This window comes from Amblyomma americanum, chromosome 1 (assembly GCF_052857255.1).
Source record: "Amblyomma americanum isolate KBUSLIRL-KWMA chromosome 1, ASM5285725v1, whole genome shotgun sequence".
In the NCBI taxonomy this organism is placed as follows: Eukaryota; Metazoa; Arthropoda; class Arachnida; order Ixodida; family Ixodidae; genus Amblyomma; species Amblyomma americanum.
Window position 1 is genome coordinate 193,344,367 of NC_135497.1, and position 14,036 is coordinate 193,358,402.

The following is a 14,036-nucleotide window of genomic DNA, read 5'->3' on the forward strand; positions in this document are numbered from 1 at the left end:
GCAAATAAGCACACGAGGTTCACGCAGGCTCCATACTGGAGACGGTGGTCCAGAGGCGGGAAGATGGGCATCAATGATTTTTGCAAAACATGTATGCGGCCTGGCAATAGGAAGGCTTGAAAAATGGGAGCAAGAGAGAGAGCAAGACAAAAAAAGCGAGAGAGAGAGCGAGAGAGCAAGATAAAGAGAGGGAGAGATGGAAAGAGAGAGCGAGAGAGAGCAAGAGAGAGAAAGCGAGAGAGAGAGAAGGAAAAAGAGCAAGAGAGAGTGCAAGAAAGAGGAGGAGAGAGATAAAGAGAAGGACAAGAGAGAAAGTGAGAGAGCAAGAGACAGAAATAGAGAGAAAGAGAGAGAGAAAGCAAGAGAGAGAAAGCGAGAGGAGATAGAGCAAGAGAGACTGCAAGAAAGAGAAAGAGAGAGAGCAAGAGAGAGAGACGGAAGAGAGAGAAAGAGAGAGCAAAAGAGAGAAAACAAGAGAGAGAGAGCAAGAGAGAGAAGGAGAGGAAGATGCAGAAATTTCACTGCTTGCTCACGCAGCCCACGAGGCAGCAAGTCGGACTACATGAGGAGCTTGCGCGATTCGGGGAAACACTGGGCGGACAGAGCGCCTTTTGGGGTTATGTCCGTTTTCACATAACACGTTTATCGTGGTGTTTTACAAAGATTGCGTCGAAATGACGCAGCATAATTTGTCATACTCTTCTTCAATAAGCACTCGCCAACTGTTTGTTAACAAACAGCCGCCTCCGTGAGTACTCTGTGAAACAAGGAAAATATTTCTGAAAGCTTTGTTTACATGCGTTTCTATGGGACGCGCTCCCGTTCCGTGCCCGCAGCAGGGGGTCACTCCCATGCGGAGGTGTTTTAAATAACTGCGCGAATGGACCATCATTTTTTATTTCCCTGAACTTATATATTGGTACACAACTGTTCCATCATTTGAAACACGCGAAACACATTGCTTGCAAGAACCACGGAAAAATACAGACAGAACCTTCAGCACCGATTGCAAGCTTCGAGCTGGCAGAGCGGTCGTTCAGGCAGTTTCTCAGTTTTCTATACCCGCCGCTCGCTGGCGTGACGATGATGGGCGTCACTGACCTAACGGCGCTGCATTCGCGCTTTACTGCGTGCCTCACGCACTGTCATCTGCAACTCACCCTTAAATACAGGCGGCAACACCGACCCATGCATGCTGGTAAATTCTTTTTTGGTTTTCGGCGGTGAGAACAAACAAGAATTAATATGGACTAGCTGGTGTTCGTACGCTTTGAAAGACCACGCTGCTTGGAAGGAACAAGGCACTCACAATGAGGTTGGGAGGAACGACATCCTAGACGAGGCACGCTTCGACTTCTTCCATATTGTGCGTGTCTCATGCCGCCCAAGCATTTTAGTTTTTCCCTGTGTTATTTTCGTCGTTTGTAGCACTTACAAAACTGTATCAGTGCACAAATGCACTACCTCGCCACATGATGTTGACATGAACGCCAGGGGCTTCAAAGATGAGACATCAACCAGCTAGCGCTCTTTAGGTTCCTTGGTATGCAAGTACTGAGAGTTATACCCCTGTCACACGGGTACTCTAAAGGCACTTTGAACTAATGCTCCTTTACGCTCCCAAAGGAGCACTACTTCAAGGGACTTCGTCCGTGCTACACGGTCGCGGAACGACCTTCGCAGGAACTTTTTAGCGCCCTCATCGGCGAAAAGCGTTATTTAAATTGCAAACCTCACTGCACATGTAAATACATAAATGTCACATTTTTTAGTAAATTAGTTTTATAACCGTATTATGTTAAAGCAATGCAATTTTAACTGCAATAATGACATGATTTTCCTACTACAGAGCATAACATCACAGTGCTGGCCACACTGAGCCCAACTCGCTCGTATATCTGGAACGAGAGTATGGTGTGGTGAGAGTGCCACAAAACAAATGATCTTATATTTTAAAACACCACTAATCTTATGAAGTGAATTTATAAAACGAAAATTGAACGTTTCTTTTCTCAGTTTATTTATGCTGTTAACTCGCTGGGAGAGAGAGTACTCCCTTGAAGCCTCAAAGGACGAACTCGAGCTGCCTTGTTTCGAAGCTCCTTTGAGCTAGGTGTCCTTTGGCGCGTCTGTGTGGCAGCGCGCGTTCGTCCTTAGAGTAATGGAGCATTAGTTCAAAGTACCTTTACAGTGTCCGTGTGACAGGGGTATAAGTCTTGATTTTGGCTGCCATTTTCAGCGCCAGGAACTTGCTCTTTTTTACACCACGCGGCAGTGGTCGGTGATGAATAGTGTCTGACTTCGTCGGCTGTTCGCCAGATTTGTATTTACACCTGCGCAGGCATATTTAAGCCACCTGCTTGCATCAGGATTCTCTCAAGGTCGGTGAGAGAGGCTTCAGTTATCAACACCTGCTGCTTGTGCAGCTTGTAGCCGTTCACGACGCAGCTGCCATCCTCTTGGCCACAACCTTCGGAATTGTTAGACGGTCTAAGGCTGTTTAGTGGTTTAATGTTGGTTAGTGTGTCAAGTTGTTCTGCCTGTAATGAGAATTATATTGCCCATTAATTTGCGTAACCATCTGTGATTATTAAAGCACCCGTACTAGTAGGCGCTGTGGCGTATCTATCGTCAGTTTCCATAGAGTTCACTTTTGCACAACCCTCGTACGCTTGACCGGTCATTTGCCGCCCTCCCTGGTGGGAAGTGCTTACCAATGGCCAATTCCAGTGGTCGATTCGGATCAGCCTTCTTGTTCAGTGCACAGAAAGCGTGTTCCACGGATGGATGTGAATCGGGGTCGCACGGTCCGCTCCAGCCGTTACAATGGCTCGAAAATCACTGGCGCACACCTGGCAGCAGCTTATAAACACGTGGCCACTGGGAAACACAGCTAGAGTGACCAGCGGGAGCAAAACATGTACTCGCCACCAATACCATTCCGAGAGACTTCGAAAGCGAACACAAGTTTAGCACCTTGCATGCTGCTCTGCAGCCCATAAACAGCTCATACCCGTACTTGTGAATGTCACCACATAATGACACAGACAGGAAACGTGAGCCCACCTCAAATATCAGGGTGCACAGAAATTAACGACCGCCCCTCACCTTCGGTCAGCGGCCCACCGTGGTGGATCACGAATCTGCCGGCTTGGATCTCGTCGGTCCTAAATCCGTATTATCAGAATCTAATAGTGAGAACTCGGCAGGCATACAGGCGAGCAGGAGTGCTCGCGCCAGGCCGTCCGCCATTAAAATCACTCTGTGGCCATCTGTCATCTCATCTCATTCATCAGCTTGCCGTCACGTAACATTCGGTGTTAGGTGCTGGGGTCCCTTAATCGCAATCCTGGTCCCGGAACTGAATTCGGCGTCTTGCGCCTGCCGTAGTCATCGGCTGTGGGTACCCGGTCCGCCCCGCCCGGCTGTGTCCCAGCCCGCCAGACCTGAACCGACCTCGCCGCTCACCCCAGCCCCACCCCCCGGCCGGACCACAAGACACGACGAAATGATGACGTTGCCGCGACCAGAATGACCTGCCCGACACGAGACGCTGCCAACACGTGAGGACACCGCCTCCCTGCCCCTGTCGTTCGGTGCGTCCAAGGACCACGGCCGTCGGCTCCTGGCAACCTGCGGCCTGCATGCTTCGTGGACCGGAACTCATTTGCCGATCGTCTCACCTACCGCGGCGGCAAGCCCTCACCTGCGTCTTCTGTAATCAAACATTTTTCAAGAAAGCCCATCGTCATCTACAGCATGTCATCTTCACTGCCGCTATAGGGCCTAGAATATACTTCTAGGCACTATAGTAATACTATTCTAGTTCACTGTAGTAATGCAGTACGCCTCGGACCGTGGCCCAGTGTTAGCAACTGCTGTTTTTTTAAGTTGTATCATACTATAGCACACAACACTTATGGCTACTCTCTATGTATCTGAGAATGGCTTTGCGGAATCGATCCTATCGAGCCATTGCACTCAAGCGTTCGTTTTGGTCCCAAGGAAAGATGCAAAGAAAAAAAGCCGTTCGTTTCACATATAGCCGAGCGCATCGTCCGCTTGTGCATGGAGGCACGGCCGGTCTCGAGGGGGGCGCGCGCGCTCTAAGCGCGGTCTCAGAAGAACCAGCGGAAAAAGAACAGACAAAAAACAAGGAGGTCACCTTGTTTCTTCTCCGTTCTTCCTTTTGCGCTGGTTCTTCTGAGATCATGGCTTACCAATTAGCCAAACAACAATTAAGTTTTGCGGCCTAAGAGCGCGCTCCCCTCGAGAGCGGCCGTAGTGGAGGATCACCGGGGGACGGCGCCAGATGGCGCCACGTTTCCGTCAACAGTAAAGTCCCTCTATAATTTTATTGAGGGACTTTATTCAACAGAGCGCGCTCCTTGCTCGCCGTGACCAACCAACGCGCTAGGAGCGACAGTCCATGGTAGGCTGTAAGCAGTAGCGGTAGGCCGGCGCTACACCGTCGCAGTATCTCGCGCTCGAATTCGGATCCAGTTCAGATCGCGTTCAGATCCATAAGTCAGGGAACTTCACTGATCAGTGTTCTCTTTTGCGCCGTCGACGGGACGATGAAGCATCGCTGGGTCAGCTGGGCGTTCCCATGGTTGTTGTAACCATGCAAACGGCGCTGCCAGCCTTGGCAAGAACGAGTTACAGAGAATAGGCGACCATGGAGTGCAAACTTCCTCGACGTGCTCAGATAGGCTGTTTTGATTGGTCCCCCAAGTGTCGTCATTGGGAGAGTGATGATGGAAATAGCTAGGAAGCTGCGCGAAAATCGGGTTGAGGGCAGCATTTTGTTTGCTTGTATTCTGAAATTTCCCGTTCCTATGAATCGATTCTAGCAACTCTTTTTGAGCCAGCATCTGCGTGACATAAAGAATCCATCTGAAGTGTAACCGGCATCCGTTCAAGCAGTGTTTGACAGCCCCTTTAATGTTGGGTGATATATGTGCACAATTTATCAAAACTAGAACACAAAATTTTTTCAGAAAAAAGAAGCTTGTACATGAATGAAAATGCTGTACTGAAGCTATCAGGCATTTATGTTGTGTACGTAAACCACAACTCCTGCTACCCCTGTGATTAACTACGTACCAAACCAAATTTCCAAAGTCGCGTAGATGATGATCTGGGAGGGGTGTCGACGCTAAGCGCGCCCAATAATGCACATCAATTTCCTGCACCAACAGGGGAGTGAGACAGCCTGATCCGTCTGTCTGTTTGTTGTTGCCAGGAAGAAAGAAAATGAAAGTGCACAGGCCTGCTCACTGGCTCAAGACGAGCCACAATCGCTACCACGTGCAGATAGTAGGAGAGTTGAAGGATGGGATAGGAAGACAGGATATTACAGACGCGCTAAAGACAAGGCCGATCCCGGAGGCAGTGCAATACCGGGCCAACCGATGGCGGGAGTGAAGCATCCTTGAAACTCTCCGCCACATTTCCAAAAATAAGTCCATTGGACCTGTAACAGATACTCTACGGGGTCCGGACATTCGCGCATTCAGCCTGATCCGTCTGTTTCTGCCAGGAAGAAAAGAAAGGAAAGTGCACAGGCCTGCTCACTGGCTCAAGCCGAACCACAATCGCTACCATGTGCAGATAGAAGAAGAGTTGAAAGATGGGATAGAAAGACAGGATAGTAAAGACGCGCTAAAGACAAGGCCGATCCCGGAGGCAGTGCAATACCGGGCCAACCGATGGCGGGAGTGAAGCATCCTTCAAACTCTCCGCCACATTTCCAAAAATAAGTCCATTGGACCTGTAACAGATACTCTACGGGGTCCGGACATTCGCGCATTCAGCCTGATCCGTCTGTTTCTGCCAGGAAGAAAAGAAAGGAAAGTGCACAGGCCTGCTCACTGGCTCAAGCCGAACCACAATCGCTACCATGTGCAGATAGAAGAAGAGTTGAAAGATGGGATAGAAAGACAGGATAGTAAAGACGCGCTTAAGACAAGGCCGATCCCGGAGGTAGTGCAATACCGGGCCAACCGATGGCGGGAGTGAAGCATCCTTCAAACTCTCCGCCACATTTCCAAAAATAAGTCCATTGGACCTGTAACAGATACTCTACGGGGTCCGGACATTCGCGCATTCAGCCTGATCCGTCTGTTTCTGCCAGGAAGAAAAGAAAGGAAAGTGCACAGGCCTGCTCACTGGCTCAAGCCGAACCACAATCGCTACCATGTGCAGATAGAAGAAGAGTTGAAAGATGGGATAGAAAGACAGGATAGTAAAGACGCGCTTAAGACAAGGCCGATCCCGGAGGTAGTGCAATACCGGGCCAACCGATGGCGGGAGTGAAGCATCCTTCAAACTCTCCGCCACATTTCCAAAAATAAGTCCATTGGACCTGTAACAGATACTCTACGGGGTCCGGACATTCGCGCATTCAGCCTGATCCGTCTGTTTCTGCCAGGAAGAAAAGAAAGGAAAGTGCACAGGCCTGCTCACTGGCTCAAGCCGAACCACAATCGCTACCATGTGCAGATAGAAGAAGAGTTGAAAGATGGGATAGAAAGACAGGATAGTAAAGACGCGCTTAAGACAAGGCCGATCCCGGAGGTAGTGCAATACCGGGCCAACCGATGGCGGGAGTGAAGCATCCTTCATACTCTCCGCTACATTTCCAAAAATAAGTCCATTGGACCCGTAACAAATACTCTACGGGGTCCGGACATTGGCATGCATCTAGTGGGCATATAATTATCGCAAACCTGATTATATACCCTAGTGCTCCGGACATTCCTGGCGCAGCACGGCAGGTCTATTCCGCGAACGATCGTCGGTCCACTGCTTCCGTGCGAAGCTATGCATAAATTTATTTGCATGCACTTTTTAAACGCCGTAATTGTTTTATATCAGATGCTAAAGTAATCCGTCTGCACATATCTGTTAACTCATCTTTTACACACAAAGCGGCGCATCGATCACAACGCTATTGAGGCAGAGCCAGTAATTAACGACATTTAACTACGTCAGTGGGAAAGCTGGCGTGGTGGTGGTAGTGGTTTTATTAAAAATAATAGTATAAAGGAAGGAAAAGATTTTTGCTAGCTACGGCATCTGCCATCGATACTGAAGCACCTGAGCTGGGGCAGCGGAAATAAAGGACAGCAGGCAGTATGGAGAAATGAAATGAAAGAGGTGAGGGCACAGGAAGAGAGGATAGGGGGAGAAGTAATATGTAAAAACTATTTACACAATAAGAAATGTGTCCAGGTTGTGCGCGTGATTAGTTCATTTTAAAGGAATTAAATCACACACGAGCGCAACACTGTGTTGGTTACAACTGGAGTGGGGCGTCCAGTTATTAATCGTTCAAGGTAGAACTCGCGGAGCGTTCGGTCACTGCGTGACGGAGAACAGACGGGACGTCAAGCCCGTGTGTTCAAGGAATGCACAGAGGCTCACCAAAGTTCGCTCACGAGTGCGCGCACTGCCCTGCGGCCACAATAGCGTCTTGATGGAGTCTGGTAGTATGCCCTGCGCCCTATAGGCCGCGAGCATATCGCGACGAGCATCGGCGAACGCCGCACAGTGAAGGGGACCAATTATCAGAAAATTGAAAATTGGTTTTTGAGGAAAGGAAACGACGTAGTAACTGTCTCTCATATCTCGGTGGACACCCGAACCGCGCCGTAAGCGAAGGGATAAAGGAGGGAGTGATAGAAGAAAGGTACCGTTAATAATAATAATAATAATAATAATAATAATAATTGGTTTTTGGGGAAAGGAAATGGCGCAGTATCTGTCTCATATATCGTTGGACACCTGAACCGCGCCGTAAGGGAAGGGATAAGGGAGGGAGTGAAAGAGGAAAGGAAGAAGAAGGTGCCGTAGTGGAGGGCTCCGGAATAATTTCGACCACCTGGGGATATTTAACGTGCACTGACATCGCACAGCACACGGGCGCCTTAGCGTTTTTCCTCCATAAAAACGCAGCCGCCGCGGTCGGGTTCGAACCCGGGAACTCCGGAGTGGAGGTCGGAGTAATTTCGACCATCAGAGTCAGCGCAGCATATACGAAGTTTTATGCACCATCAAGACGCTATTGTGGCGGCAGGGCAGTGCGCGTACTCGTGAGCGAACTTTGGTGAGCCTCTGTGCATTCCTCGAACACACGGGCTTGACGTCCCGTCTGTTCTCCGTCAGGTAGTTACACGCAGTGACCGACCGCTCCCCGAGTTCTACCTTGAACGATTAATAACTGGACGCCCCACTCCAGTTGTAACCTACTCAGTGCTGTGCGCGTGTGTGATTTAATTCCTCTAAAATGAACTAATCAAGCGCACAACCTGGACACATTTCTTATTGTGTAAATAGTTTGTACATATTAATTCTCCCCCTATCCTCTCTTCCTGTCCCCTCACCTCTTTCATTTCATTTCTACATTCTGCCTGCTATCCTTTATTCCCGCTGCCCCAGCTCAGGTGCTTCAGTATCGATGGCAGATGCCGGGGCTAGCAAAAATCTTTTATTTCCTTTTTACTATTATTTTTAATAAAACCACTACCACCTTATGCACCATTGTTTGCATCATAGAGTTTTCCAATATTGAAAAGTAAGAAACTCTATGGTTTGTACTACTGATATCCACTAGGTGGCTGAATGGCGCATCGGGCCCCAGTGAAGCCATCGGAAGTAAGCGGCCTTAAACCAGAAATCAACCTTTGTTCACATCGAAGGACCGATCATGAAAAAATCAGGTTATGTAGCCTTAACTAATCGGCAAAATGAGTTTGCATAGGCCTGGTGAAGGTTTCCCTTTGTTATGTTGAGTGTATTAAGCTTTGTCTGTATTATTAAGGACTCCAGGTCCAGCCACGCACGCGCTTACGAATTTATTTCAGTGGCAACCATTTCTACGTTATCACAAGCAATTTCACGCCCTGTTTGCGCATGTTCTGCCGCAGCACTTGCGGCCGGCTGTTCGGGTCCTGCCGACATCACTGCGGTGCTCTTCGAGCCGCCTCGGTAGATTTCCTGTCTCCCCGACGTAGACTGAGTTGCAATCGTCGCGGCAGGGTATCTTGTAAACCAATTCTGAGAAACTTCGAACGGAGCAGAACATCTTTAACATTTGCAAGATCGCCGCTCAATTTACTATATAGTTAGCCCGTGGGCAATATTCACCTAGTACCTTTTCGAAAACTCGTGCCCTTCGCTTGTGTCTGGAATGTGCAGTGTCGTCCACTATTAGTACGAATACGCGAGGGCATGGTTGTGCTCTTTGGAGGGCCACTGCGTCCGACACTGCCGCTCGTCGAAGCGAAGTGGCAGACGACGCGAAGCACCACGTCCGGGTCCAACTAGAGATGGACAAGACGGCTCACTTCAGTGAGCGGCACGGAACGGCTCAGCTCAGTGAAATGAACCGGCTCATTTGAACGGCTCACCAGCTCACTTAAATCTGTAAGGGTGATTGGGTCGCTCAGGAGCGAGTGAGCCGTGCTTCTTTCCTTTCCACTCCCTTTCTCCCCAAGTGCGGCGCAGCGACCTTTTTTTTTTCTTTTCCTTCCGCATGCTGCCGGCTCACCCGTCTCGACCGGCTCCTTCAAGCACGTATCTAGCTCTTTTTTTTTCTCTCTCCCTTGCTACCGCCTCATCCGTCTGGCCTCTCCCCGCGACGCGGCGTGCAGCGACATTACCCCCTGAACAGCTTTCAGGCCAGCGCCCAAAATTTTGACGTCACATCCGGCAGACTGACACATGCAGAAGCCGCATCGCCACCGACATGATTTTAGTCCCTGCGGGCCGGTAGCATGGAGGAAGACTTCCTCCATGGCCGGTAGGTTGCAGCGGCGTGGTCACGTTTGTCGTCTCTCGTCGTTGTTTTGCGGAAATTTTGTTTCCGTGTGCGATGTGCGGTGGATACTAAAATGCCGAACAAGTGTTGTGTGCCGGGGTGCCCCGGCAATTACGATACGTGCAGGAAGATACAAGTGTTTTCTTTTCCAAAAGACGACGACACTTTCAAGAAGCGTACTGCAATAAGGTGTTTGTCTGGGCTAGTCGGTACATGGTACTAACTGAAGGCACAGCGCACGAAGGACGGGACAGCGCTGTATTTCTCTTCCTTTGTGAGCTGTGCCTTCAGTTAGTACTTTCAAGAAGTGGTTACGCGCCATTCCAAGGAAGGACTTCGTGCCCACTTCGTACACTAAGGTAAGTAATGTTTATGGTACTGTTATGTGCTCCTGGTTGCTTTTACTTAATCAGCACGTTTATTGTTATACTTCCGAAGCCCAGATAGATTGATTGTGGCCACATTTCTTTGCTGCAAACACGCTTATAGACAAAGGGGCTAGCATTAGGCTATTTTAATAAGTGGATTCTGAGATGTTTACGAAACGTTTGTACGTTTGTGCAGGTTTGCGCCGATCATTTCGACGCTTCATGCATCGAGACGACGGCATCGTACACGGATCCAAGAACAGGAAATGTTCTTACAGTTCGATTGCCAGTACCGCGGTTGCGCCGTGGATCGGTGCCTACCATATTTCCCAACTGCCCTTCGTACCTTTCAGCACCAGACTACAGCAAGAGAGAAGCACCTGATGCTAAGAGGAGCCGACTAGAAGCTTCCCAACTCGCCCGTGCGGTCAAAGGATCACTGGCGTCATATGAAGCGGAGCAGGAGAGAGACCAATTTTCGTCACTCGAAGAACTAAAGGCGCGCCTGCAAGTGGCCTCAGTGTCAGTGCAGTGGACTGTGATTGATAAAGAAGAATGTACGATGTTTTTGAACATCACCAATGATCGTTAACCTTGGTTGAAGGCGTCATTGACAGTGTTCGAAAACCTCAGCCTCGGCCTGCTACCAAGGATCCGCGGTCAAGAATCTTGGTAGCGCTGTTGTACCAGACTCGGTTTGCAAAGTAATCTCCTTCTTGGAAATTTTGAACAACCTGTGCATGCTGTCTGAAGAGTCTGGCGAGCGTTGTAGTTCTCGCCACCTGCCGCTTGCAGTAAATTCCCTTCAAGACAAATTGGAAGCAAGCATTAATGAAAACAAGGGGCAGAGCGTATTCAGTAGAGTGCACAGGTAATGGTGTTTGCATGCATTCTCCACACAATATCGCCGCATGCCTACAAGTATTTGAGAAAAACAAGTACACTAGCCTTGCACCATCCGAGCACTATTAGGAAAGTGTGCTCATCTGTACAAATGTGCCCAGAAATTGATTCTTGTGATGCAATTTTTTTTCAGTATGTTTCCCAGAGATTTACACATCTGCAGCCACATGAAAAGACAGTGATGTTGATGCTTGACGAAATTCATATCAAGCCTTGTTTTGATTATAGGCGGGGGGGGGGGGGGGGGGCAGCATATGTGGTGCTGCAGTGAATTCCAGCGAGGCAGCCACATTATCACACGTGTTTATGATACAAAGTCTGCGGAGCTCATTCAAGGAGGTAGCACACATTCTTCTGGTAAAAACCATACAGGGAGACAAGCTTCATGCCATACTGAAGAAGCTGATCATACGGCTTAGAAGAGATTGGGTCATAGCCATTGTTTGTGGCAATAACTCTCTAAACAGAAAGGTAATGAAGATGTTTCTGCCAAAGCCAATGCTTCGTCATGTTTATCCACATCCGGCAGATCCAGATCGGCCATTATTTTATGTGGTAGATGCTGTACATCTTTTGAAGTGTATCAGAAACAACTGGCTGAATCAGAAAAATGCGGTGACTTGCTTTTTCTACCCACGCTTTGAGCTTTCAAACAATTATGTTCGTCCTGAATGCAAAATGACTGCCTCATTTAAGAATTTGAGAGATTTATATAAAGAGGAGTCATCTCTACTGATAAAGTCTGGGTATGGCTTGACATCCAAGGCACTTAATCCGAGCAACTTGTAACTGCAAAATGTGAAGCTGGTACTGCAGGTTTTTAATCCGCACGTAGCCACAGCCCTGACAGCTCGCAGTAGTGAAGCTGATTTTCAACATGCGGCAGCAACAAAAGATTTGATCAAAATCATTCTTCGCTGGTGGAGTATTGTCAATGTAAAACCGCCAAATAAAAGCTTCCATCATCGTACTGTTTACGAAGAACCCATTTTTTCCAGTAAAGATGACCCAAAAGTAGCTTTTCTGAATGGTTTCATTACCTGGCTTGATGTCTGGGAATTTTATGGGCATGACACTGGGGTCCTTACCCAGGGCACATTGAGTGCCTTAAGGCTATCTGCTCAATCCTCACTGGCATTGGCAAAGTACAGCATAAGTGAACTTCATTTTAAGTGCGTCCTACTAGGGAAAGTTCCAACGGATCCTCTCGAGAGTCGTTTTGGACAGTACCGGCAAATGGCTGGTGGGCAGTACCACATAACTGTTCGACAGCTTTGTGAGACAGAGGGCAGGATTCGCCTTCAAAATGTCCTGCCAAAGATGAGCACTGATGACCAGAAACATCGAAGAGACGAACAGTGTCAGAGATGTAGGAACCTCCTTTAGTGTTCAAGTTGTAGACGCTGACCTTGATGTACTCAGAGAACGAGTGACAGTTATTGGTTATGTTGGCGGGTATTGTGCGCATGCTACAATGAAAGTTTTAAAGTGTGAAAGTTGCCGAGGACACTTGGTTGTTACCGGAAGTGAGACGGAAATGGAAGGAGACACCCATTCCTTAATCGCACAACTGGACCGAGGTGGACTCAAGTTTGCCTCTGCCCTTGTGATTACAATAGTCATGTACACGGAGGTTGTAGTTAAAAAGCTTGTGACACAAAGTGCCTGCACACAATTTCTCCATGGGCCCAACCAAAGGAATGTTGTTCGGCAATTGACGCTCAACTCTCTACCTAGGCTTGAGGACATATATATACATGTGAAAATGGGCATGCTTACGAGCTCCTTGTCACACTTGTTGCAAACTGTGCAGCAAACATAATGCTTAACAACTTATGTAAACAAAGGAATGATCAACTTCATATTATAAAAGAACAGAAGGCAAAAAACAAAAGCCCAAATCTTTCTTGAAAAGCAAATTTCCATAACTTGTACTCTGTCCATTTAATTACTTGAAATTACACTGCACGTGTTTTATTGCAGTTTCCTCATGTGATTTCTTTGGCGAACTTCTGCCTGTTGTAGTGCAATGAGCCTTCTTTTGTTTGCGTTATGCATGCTTTCTAGCCCAGAGTTTAAATGACAGTTCTTTGTTTTTGATCTGAAATTTTAAAGTTTTGGCAATTAAGTGCAATGTTGTTGTTTTTTACTGAGCTGAACTTCAGACAGTGCCTGCTGTGGTAGGTGAATTTGTCACACCTTTTGTCTGTATGTGCTCTTTTTGTGCAGTGTCAATTATTGTACTATTGTTGCAGTGTCTATTATGTATTATTGTATTAGTGTCTATATTATTGTGCAATGCAGTTTGTGCAGTGAATTTCTTGCGCATTCCTGTACCGGCAGCAGTGAAATAGGTGGTTCTTTGTGTCACTTATTTATTATAAACTAGTCCACAGTTTAGTCACAAGTGTGTTTAATGTACTGTGGTTTCTTTGCATGTATTCGACTGTGGCGGTGGTGGTAGTGGTTTTATTAAAATAATAGTAAAAAGGAAGGAAAAGATTTTTGCTAGCCCCGGCATCTGCTATCGATATACAAAGTAATATGTTGTGCTTTATGCCATTGAAGGGCGGCCACCTACTCTGAAAAATGGATGAAATAATATTTTCTTCTAACCTACAGTTAAGATGCGAGTATGGTTTTCGTTTTCTACCTCTTGCCATTGCAATGTGCTATGTTCTGCTTCCTCTCATTCATCTGAAACTCGTAACGTGCCACAGGGCCTACTTTAATATACAGATTGGTATTGTAACTGTGTGTACCTCTTATCGGTGCAACAACTTGTTTCGGCTGTCAGTTGTTTATGATTTTATAGCACGCAGTATAAAAGGCAACATCCGTCTACATTACAGTGCAATATCGTTTTCTGTCTGTCATGTATTTTGGCTGCGAACGATGTGTAGTGGTAAATATCTGTAAAATGCATACAGACAGAGTCTGCT

At 47.6% G+C, this 14,036-nt stretch overlaps 4 pseudogenes; 1 reads left to right on the forward strand and 3 right to left on the reverse strand.

The window, feature by feature from the left end:
* Positions 1-5,666: 5,666 nt before the first annotated feature.
* Positions 5,667-5,847, reverse strand: LOC144116764 (U2 spliceosomal RNA; annotated as a pseudogene).
* Positions 5,848-5,963: 116 nt separating this feature from the next.
* On the reverse strand, positions 5,964-6,144 carry LOC144116745 (U2 spliceosomal RNA; annotated as a pseudogene).
* Positions 6,145-6,260: 116 nt separating this feature from the next.
* LOC144116746 (U2 spliceosomal RNA) lies at positions 6,261-6,441 on the reverse strand (annotated as a pseudogene).
* A 3,455-nt stretch (positions 6,442-9,896) lies between these two features.
* On the forward strand, positions 9,897-13,042 carry LOC144115295 (uncharacterized; annotated as a pseudogene).
* Positions 13,043-14,036: the final 994 nt, after the last annotated feature.